This window comes from Nicotiana tomentosiformis, chromosome 12 (assembly GCF_000390325.3).
Source record: "Nicotiana tomentosiformis chromosome 12, ASM39032v3, whole genome shotgun sequence".
Lineage (NCBI taxonomy): Eukaryota > Viridiplantae > Streptophyta > Magnoliopsida > Solanales > Solanaceae > Nicotiana > Nicotiana tomentosiformis.
This window is the reverse complement of record NC_090823.1, coordinates 370,306-379,533: the sequence shown is the minus strand read 5'-3', so window position 1 is coordinate 379,533 and position 9,228 is coordinate 370,306. Positions and strand designations below refer to the sequence as shown.

The following is a 9,228-nucleotide window of genomic DNA, read 5'->3' as shown; positions in this document are numbered from 1 at the left end:
TAATTTATCTAGTTTATTGGTTAACATGGTTAATATTGCTCGTAAGAATCTGTCGACTTCTTACTCGCCTATTCAAGCTAACCCAATGCCTATATGTCTATGGAATTAGAACTAACAAGAACACATTTATAATTCCTGTAAATCAACCAAGCAAGGCAATTAGGTATATGTCTATACTAACTGCGAATCCGTTCCCTGATGCCTAGGTTCAAGAACTTTCTCTACTTAATCTTATGTGAAATCTAGAATTCCCACTTTCGAGTTCAATTTAAGATTCGTAGATAGTATTCAATTGGTGATCAAGCAATTAAATAATTAAGTGCAAGATTAAATAAATAAACCAATATGATAAATCAAGAAAGCAAAATCAATATCCGAATGATAATAGTCATGAAAGAACCACAACCCTAGAACGTGAAGTTTAGCTCCACATAGACATGGTAGTTAAACAATAAATCATACAAAGAAACATAAAACTTACTAAGTTTGACGGAAGAAGATGAAATCCGGCCTCCATGATGGCTCCTTGCTTTCCTTAGGTCGAATCCCTTTCAAAAAACATGTTAGATGCCCTAAAAGAGGCGTTTTTGACTTATATATTGCGTACAAAAGTCGTGGGCCAAAGGTTTCCTTTTCCTTTTCCGAATCATCTTCAGGGATTGATGTTTCGCCTCAGCTTCAACTTCTCAGCATCACATATTGGGGTGGATACTTAGCATCCACCCTCTATTCCTTCATCTCTGTTGTGCCCAGGTGCAGATACTAAGGCGGATGCCTTATCCCGACTTCACTACTAAGGGTGCACCAAATACACTTTTTTCCTAGGTTGGATGCAACGCATCCACCCTATTCTCCTATAGCTGGAGCACATTTTCTTCATATTTTTGCACTCCAAACTTCCTAAATCATTACACATAACTTAATTAGTCATAAAACCAATAATTAACACATGTTGGGCATTGTTAACACTAAATAGCACCAAAAAGTAGTTAAAATATGGGTAAAGTGATATTAAAACATATAGAAATATGCCCAACATCAGTCGTTACTTGTTTGTGTGTGCAGATAAAATGGCAAAGGCACGTGTGTCAAAGACAAGGGGAAGAGGAAGAGATAAATCTCCTTCCAAAAGATCTAGCAAAAGAATTAAGATATCTCAGGAGGATGAGCTACAAAAATTAATTGTAGCTGAAGTGGAAGCCAAACCTCTTCAGGTGGTAGAAGGAGGGAATGCTGGAGAAAAATAAAAAGAGAACAAAAATGAAGAGGAAATTGAGAAAGAAAATAAAGAGGAAACAAAGAATGTACTAGGAGGAAATGCTAGATAAGTGAAAACAGAGAAAGATAAAGAAGAGGAAACAGAAAAGGAAGATGAAGAGGAAACAAGGAAAGTAAGAGAAGAAAAGTTAAATGTTGATGAAGAAGAATCAAAAGAGAAGACAACAATTGATGAAAGAGAAGGGGAGACAGATATTGATGATGAAGCATCAGTAGCAAATACTGAAGAAGAAGAAGAAGAAGAAGAAGAAGAAGAAGAAGAAGAAGAAGAAGAAGAGGAAAAAGAAGAAGAAGAAGAAGAAGAAGGAGGAGGAGGAGGAAGGAGGAAGGAGGAAGAAGAATAAGAAAAAAGGAGGAAGAAGAAGAAGAAGAAGAAGAAGAAGAAGAAGAAGAAGAAGAAGAAGAAGAAGAAGTAGTAGTAGAAGAAGGAGGAGGAGGAAGAGGAAGGAGGAAGAAGAAGAAGAAGAAGAAGAAGAAGAAGAAGAAGAAGAATAGGCAACGACAGAAAGAAGAAAAAGAGAAAGAATGATAATGCACCTTCTCAATCTATTGAGGTAAGCTTAATATGTTTCAAATATCTCTTTGGATGTTAGAAACATCTCTCTAGATGTTTAAAGTTTCTATCTGGATGTTTGAAATATTTTCTAGGATGTTTCACTAAACATGACTGTAAAGAGATCTTTTTAGTTATTAAATTAATTATTCTTGTGCCTTTGATTAATCAACACTTTTAAATCATGTACAAGATGAGATGCCTGAGGATGAGTCTGACAGTTGCGAGGTTGAAATTTTAAAGATTCGATCGGAACTTCTATCCTTAGAGTACAAGACAATTTTTAGATGATAATGAGACTTTCAACAAGAAGATCACTGTGAGATCCTCACTAGGAGTAGTAGATATGGGTGAGTTCTGAAAGTTGTTGCAGGATGAGGGCATCGAAAACAAGTTTAGGAGTAGTCCTTTCGGACACTTTTTGGATTTGCATGAGAGGCCACTATTTCAAGCATCTATAATGCATGGCCTTCTACTCTGTAGAGTATTGTGTGAGAAGATGCATGAGTTATGGTTTGATTATAAAAGATTACCAGTTCACTTCGGCCTTCGTGAGTTCGCCATAATGAATGGACTCAACTATGGACATTCTTACACGAATTCGAAGCTTCAAAAGTACCTTCTTGATGGTGAAGAGTTGTGGAAACTTATTGCCAAAGGAAAAAGGTCTGTGACTTGTAAAATAGTGCTTGAGTTGATCAAATCTGAATCCGAAAAAATAAAAAAATAAAAAAATGCATTATGCTTGATTTGGTTTGTCCACTGTATTTTATTGGCAAAGGATTCGAATTGTGGTGTGTCCGAAACTACAGTTAGATTGGCCTCCACAGAAGAGTCTTTCAACAATTATCCATGGGGCCGAAATAGTTTCCAGTTGACTGTTGATTATTTTATGAAAGATATGAAAGAGCGTCAACAACCTAAGGGTGACTCGTATAACCTCTACGGTTTTCCTTGGGCTTTCATGCATATTATTATATTATTTTTGGATGGTATAAATGGATGATTTACTAATTTTATTGTTTAAGTTTATTTTTATAGGTATTATCTGATTTTTTGGATGGTTTTAATGGATATTTGGAACAAATCTTTATGGATGTTTGGCCCTAACATTGAACATATCTCAAAAGCTATTTTAAACATCTATCACGATGTTTTCTCTCGAGTACTGTTAAATTAATAAGTTATGTTTAATCGAGTGATCTTATGGATGTTTGAAACATTTAACGCAGATGTTTCAAACATCTATCAGGATGTTTGAAGAAATTAGATGGTAGTTGAAGGTGGAAAAACACACAAGGACATAATAACATCAATATGTCACGACCCAAAATCCTAACCTGTCGTGATTGCGCCTATCTCAGTACTAGGCAAGCCGATATCATCAATAACCCACGATTTCCTTTAAGTTTGAAAACAAAATGTTTAATACAATACCAAAAATCTAGCAAATTCTGATACAAACATTCCCAAAACCTGGTGTCATTGAGTACATGAGCATCTATACATTACAAGCCTAGAAAACACGGTCTATAATAGTCTAAGACCAAATACAGTAAACAAGAGATAGGGAAGGAGAGACAAGGTATGCGAAACATGGCAGCTACCTCTGAATCTCCGAAAAATCAATTGTGCGAGAGAATCAACACCCACTGTATCTGGGATCACTTGGATCTGCACACGAAGTGTAAGGTGTAGTATGAGTACAACCAACTCAGTAAGTAATAATAATAAATAAAGAGCTGAAAGTAGTGACGAGCTTCTCATCTAAGTCCAGATATAGTTCTTTCCAATATAAAAGAGTAGGCATGCTCTCAAGTTCAACATTTAAGATTTCACTAAAATTTCAAATCAAGTTTGACCGAAACAGAAAATAATGTTTTTCTGAAATTTCCAAACTAGTGATATATGACAACTGAAATGCAGCAAATCATGAAATCAATGCATCCTCTCAGAGTAACAGTCACTCAATCCTCCCATTCACTCCAACTTCACAGACACTCTTTCCTCACAGTCACTCTTTAATCACAATCACTCATCACTCGGCACTCGCACTCGGCACTCGCACTCAGTAGGTACCTACGCTCACTGGGGGTGTGTACAGACTCCGAAGGGGCTCCTTCATCCCAAGCGCTATAACAAGCCAATCATGGCATAAATCAATAAAACATGTTACAGCGTGCAGCCCGATCCGGTAAATATCCTCACAATTAGACCCTCGGCCTCACTCAGTCATCAACCTCTCCAGTCTCTCGCACTCTCAAAAATCATGATAAGCAGTCCAACAACAATGATATGATGTATCAATAATGAACAAGAGAGACTGAGATATAATATGCAAGTAAAATCGTGACTGAGTACAAAATAGTAATTTAACAGATAATTCAACATGTACACAACCTTTGTGGGTCCCAACAGTGTCAACACATAGTTTAAACAAGATTTATAGTTCAATTTCCTAAATACGTGGAAAAATGTATGAGTAGCAATAATTTATTCAACAACACAGATCCATGGAATTGACCAAGTCACAATTCCTATGGTGCACGCCCATACGCCCGTCACCTAGCATGTGCGTCACCTCAAAACCAATCATATATCACAGAATCCGGGGTTTCATACCCTCAGAACCAAATTTAGAACTGTTACTTACCTCAATCCGAGCAATTCTTTATTCCAATGAGCCTTTTCCTCAAGATTCGGCCTCCAAACGCCTCGAATCTTAGTCAAAATAATTCGATACAATCAACACGAGGTGTAGGAATCAATTCCATATGAAAATGCTAAATTTCACAAATAAATCCAAAATTAACTAAAAAATAAACAGTGGAGCCCACGTCTCGGAACCCAACAAAAGTTATAAAATATGAATGCTCATTCAACCACGAGTCCAAATATACAAAATTTCTATTTTAATCCTCCAAATCATGAAATAAGTTCTGGAAATAATGTTAGATTCATGAATAATGGACCAAATCAAGTTAAGATCATTACCTTAGTCCAATTTGTTAAGTTTGCCTCTGAAAATTGCCCAAACCGAGCTCCCCAACTATTTTTATGTCAAAAATGGCCAAAAGACCTGTTTATAGAGCCTATGACGTTTTCGAGCACCACACGTAGCGTGGGGCGCTGCCTGTGGCGCCATTTCCATTATCCCAAAAATTCCCAGTGCCATGGCTAGCACCCCATGCTACCCTGGATGCTGGCGGCGACGAAAAATCGTTCCCGACACGGAAATAGGCATAACTCTCTCATACGATGTCCGAATTCAACAATTCTTTTTGGTATGGATCCGAAATTTCAATACCGATCTAATGCTTGAATAAAATCTGAATTTGGAGCTTATTTTCTTAATGTGATACTACTTATTCTCGAAGAAACGATGTCAGAACATTCTACATTCGATGCCAAAACCTAGCAAATCAAGTCTGATTGACCTTAAAGTTTGCACACAAGTCATAAATGACATAATGGGGAAACGGGGTTGTAATACTCAAAACGATCGGTCGGGTCGTTACATTCTCCCCCTCTTAAACAAACGTTCGTCCTCGAACATGTTTAGAATTATACCTAGAGTCTCAAATAGGTGTGGATACTAGCTCTCTATCTCCCGCTCAGTCTCCCAAGTAGCTTCTCCAACTGGCTGACCTCTCCACTGCGCTTTCACTGAAGCTATGCTCTTTGATCTCAACTTTCGAACCTGCCGGTCCAAGATGGCCACCTGCTCCATATCATAAGCCAAATTACCATCCAACTAAACCGTGCTGAAATCCAAAACATGAGACGGATCTCTGATATACTTCCGGAGCATAGATACATGAAATACTGGATGTACACCCGATAGACTAGGTGGCAAAGCAAGTTCATAAGCCATCTCTCCAACATTCTTAAGTATTTCAAAATGTCCAATATACCTAGGACTCAACTTGCCCTTCTTCCTGAATCTCATAACACCCTTCATAGATGAAACTCGTAGTAGTAACTTCTCTCCTACCATGTAAGCAACATCGTGAACCTTTCGGTCAGTATAACTCTTCTGTCTAGACTGCGCCGTGCAAAATCGTTGTTGAATCAATTTAACCTTTTCCAAGGCATCCTGAACTAAATCAGTACCTAATACCCTAGCCTCACCCAACTCAAACCAACCCACCAAAGACCGACACCGTCTCCCATATAAAGCCTCATACAGAGCCATCTGAATGCTTGATTGGTAGCTAGTATTGTAAGCAAACTCTTCCAGAGGCAGAAATTGATCCCAAGAACCCCAAAATCAATGACACAAGTGTGTAGCATATCCTCCAATATCTGAATAGTGCGCTCAGATTGCCCGTCCGTCTAAGGGTGAAAAGTTATACTCAGTTGAACCTGTGTACCTAATTCTCGCTGTACTTCCCTCCAAAATTGTGATGTAAACTGTGTACCTCGATCTGAAATGATAGACTCTGGCACACCGTGCAGGCGAACAATCTCGTGGATATAAATCTCAGCCAACCACTCCGAAGAATAAGTAGTACCAACTGGAATAAAATGCACGTACTTGGTCAATCGATCCATAATCACCCAAACAACATCAAACTTCCTCAAAGTCCATGGAAGCCCAACTACGAAGTCCATGGTAATACGCTCCCACTTTCACTCTGGAATTTCAAGTCTCTGAGGCAATCCTCCCGATCTCTGATGCTTGTATTTCACCTGTTGAAAATTTAAACACCGAGCTACAAACCCAACTAAATCTTTCTTCATTCGCCTTCACCAATTGTGCTGCCTCAAATCTTGATACATCTTCGCGGCACCTGGATGAATGGAGTACCGCGAACTGTGAGCTTCATGGAGAATCAACTCATGCAAACCATATACATTAGACACACATAGCCTTCCTTGCATCCATAATACACTGTCATCTCCAATAGTGACTTCCTTGGCATCACCGTGCTGAACCATGTCCTTAAGGACAAGAAGATGTAGATCATCATAATGACGTTCTCTGATGCGATCATATAAAGAAGACCGAGAAACCACAAAAGCCAAAACTCGATTCGGCACGGAAACATCTAATCTAACAAACTGGTTGGCCAAGGCTTGAACATCCAAGCTAAAGGCCTCTCTGCTATCGGTAAGTATGCTAAGCTGCCCAAACTCTCCGCCTTACGACTCAAGGCATCGGCCACCACATTGGCCTTTCCGGGATGATAGAGAATGGTGATATCATAATCCTTAAGCATCTCTAACCACCTTCACTGCCGCAAATTAAGATCCTTCTGTTTAAATAGATGTTGTAGACTCCGGTGATCGATATAAACCTCATAATTGACACCGTACAAGAAATTCCACCAAATTTTCAAGGCATGAACAATAGCTACTAACTCAAGGTCGTGGACTGGATAATACTTCTCATGTACCTTTAATTGCCTGGACACATAGGCAATCACCCTACCGTCTTGCATCAGTACTGCGCCGAGACCAATGCGCGACGCGTCACAATACACAGTATAAGACCTTGAACCTGTAGGCAACACCAATACTGGAGTTGTAGTCAAAGCTATCTTGAGCTTCTGAAAGCTATCTTCACATTCATCCGACCACGTAACGGAGCACCTTTCTGGGTCAATTTAGTCATAGGTGATGCAATAGACGAGAAACCCTCTACAAAGCGATGATAATAACCGGCCAAGCCGAGAAAACTCCGAATTTCGGTAACTGAAGATGGCCTGGGCCAACTCTGAATTGCCTCTATCGTTTTTGGATTTACCTTAATTCCTTCACTGGACACTATGTGTCCCAAGAATGCCACCAAACTAAGCCAGAACTCACACTTAAAGAATTTGGCATAAAGTTTCTCTTCTCTCAGCCTCTTTAGCACAATACTCAAATGTTGTGCATGTTCCTCCTGGCTACGTGAGTACACTAGGATATCATCAATAAATACCACGAAAAATGAGTCAAGATACGGTTGGAATACACTATTCATCAAGTGCATAAATATTGCTGAGACGTTGGTCAGCCCAAAAGACATCACAATAAATTCGTAGTGACCATAACGAGTCCTGAATATCTTCTTTAGAATATCCGAATTCCAAATTTTTAACTGGTGATACACCGATCTCAAATCAATTTTGGAGAACACCCTCGCTCCCTGAAGCTGGTCAAATAAGTCATCAATACGCGACAAGGGATATTTATTCTAAATTATAACTTTGTTCAACTGCCTATAATTGATGTACATCCGTATAGTACTATTACGCCCCAAACCTGGGGAGGCGTGGCTGGCACCCGGTGCCGAGCTGGCCCGAGCGAACCACTCTGTAACTCATGATCATTCGACCAAAACTAGAATATATATAGGTCGAGTTGGCTGAACTCATTCCTTTTGTAACTATCATGGGCCAACATGGCCACAACTCATAATGTATAACTATAAGTGGGCAACACTGTATCACTGAACCATTTTTCTTAAAACATTAATACATATGGGCTATCAAGGCCTCTGACATACTGTACAAAATGAACCTCTGTCTACAAAGCCTCTAAGATTATTTGACATCAAATAGGATAGGGTACCGGCCTACCCATAAGTCCGTAGCAAACCTCTGATACGATGACTCGTAGACTCGGCTGCACTCCGAATGAGGTGGAGTCTTACCGATCCTTTGCTGAATGCCAATCTCGTCTACTATGAGGGCTCGTCAAACTGATTATTTATACCTGTAGGCATGAATGCAGTGTCCCCAACAAAAGGACGTCAGTACAAATAATGTACTGAGTATGTAAGGCAGAACCAAAACGTAACAATAAGTCAACATTAATTAAAAACATAAAAGAATCAACCTGAATCTCTGAAGTGTCATCGTATATGCATACTTATACTTATATATATATATATATATATATATATATAAAATACTTTTCTTTGAATCTATTATCCATATCGTATGATGCATGACTGCCCAACTGATCAGTGGTAACTACCCGACCGGCCGTAGCTCGGTGGTAAATATATAACACTGCCCAACCGGCCGTAGCTCAGTGGTAAATGTATAACTGCCCAACCGGCCGTAGCTCGATGGTAAATGAATATGCATGCATGCCCAACCGGTGGTAAATAATGATACATAACTGCCCAACCTATGGTAAATGCATAACTGCCCAACCGGTGGTAACTGCCCAACCGACCGTAGCTCGATGGTAAATGAATATGCATGAAGATGCGTGTTTCACTATATTATAAACATTAACATCTCTATCATTATACCTCAATAGGGAACTAGATACATACTTAGACATGCTTGAATATAACTTTACCAGAATGAATAATATAGATATCCTTAACTGCTAAGAGTAGAACCACTTATGGAATAACATTACGTTTACGTATAGTTACTTGGATCATTGTCACGCCC

The 9,228-nt window shown here is 39.1% G+C and overlaps 1 long non-coding RNA gene across 1 annotated transcript in view; it reads right to left on the bottom strand.

Moving 5' to 3' along the window:
• Window positions 1-8,289: 8,289 nt before the first annotated feature.
• Window positions 8,290-9,228, bottom strand: part of LOC138903609 (uncharacterized) — a 1,270-nt gene continuing 331 nt past the window's right edge. The window contains exon 2 of the long non-coding RNA XR_011412933.1: window positions 8,290-8,533. This is a non-coding gene — a long non-coding RNA (uncharacterized lncRNA). The remainder of the gene's footprint in view (window positions 8,534-9,228) is intronic.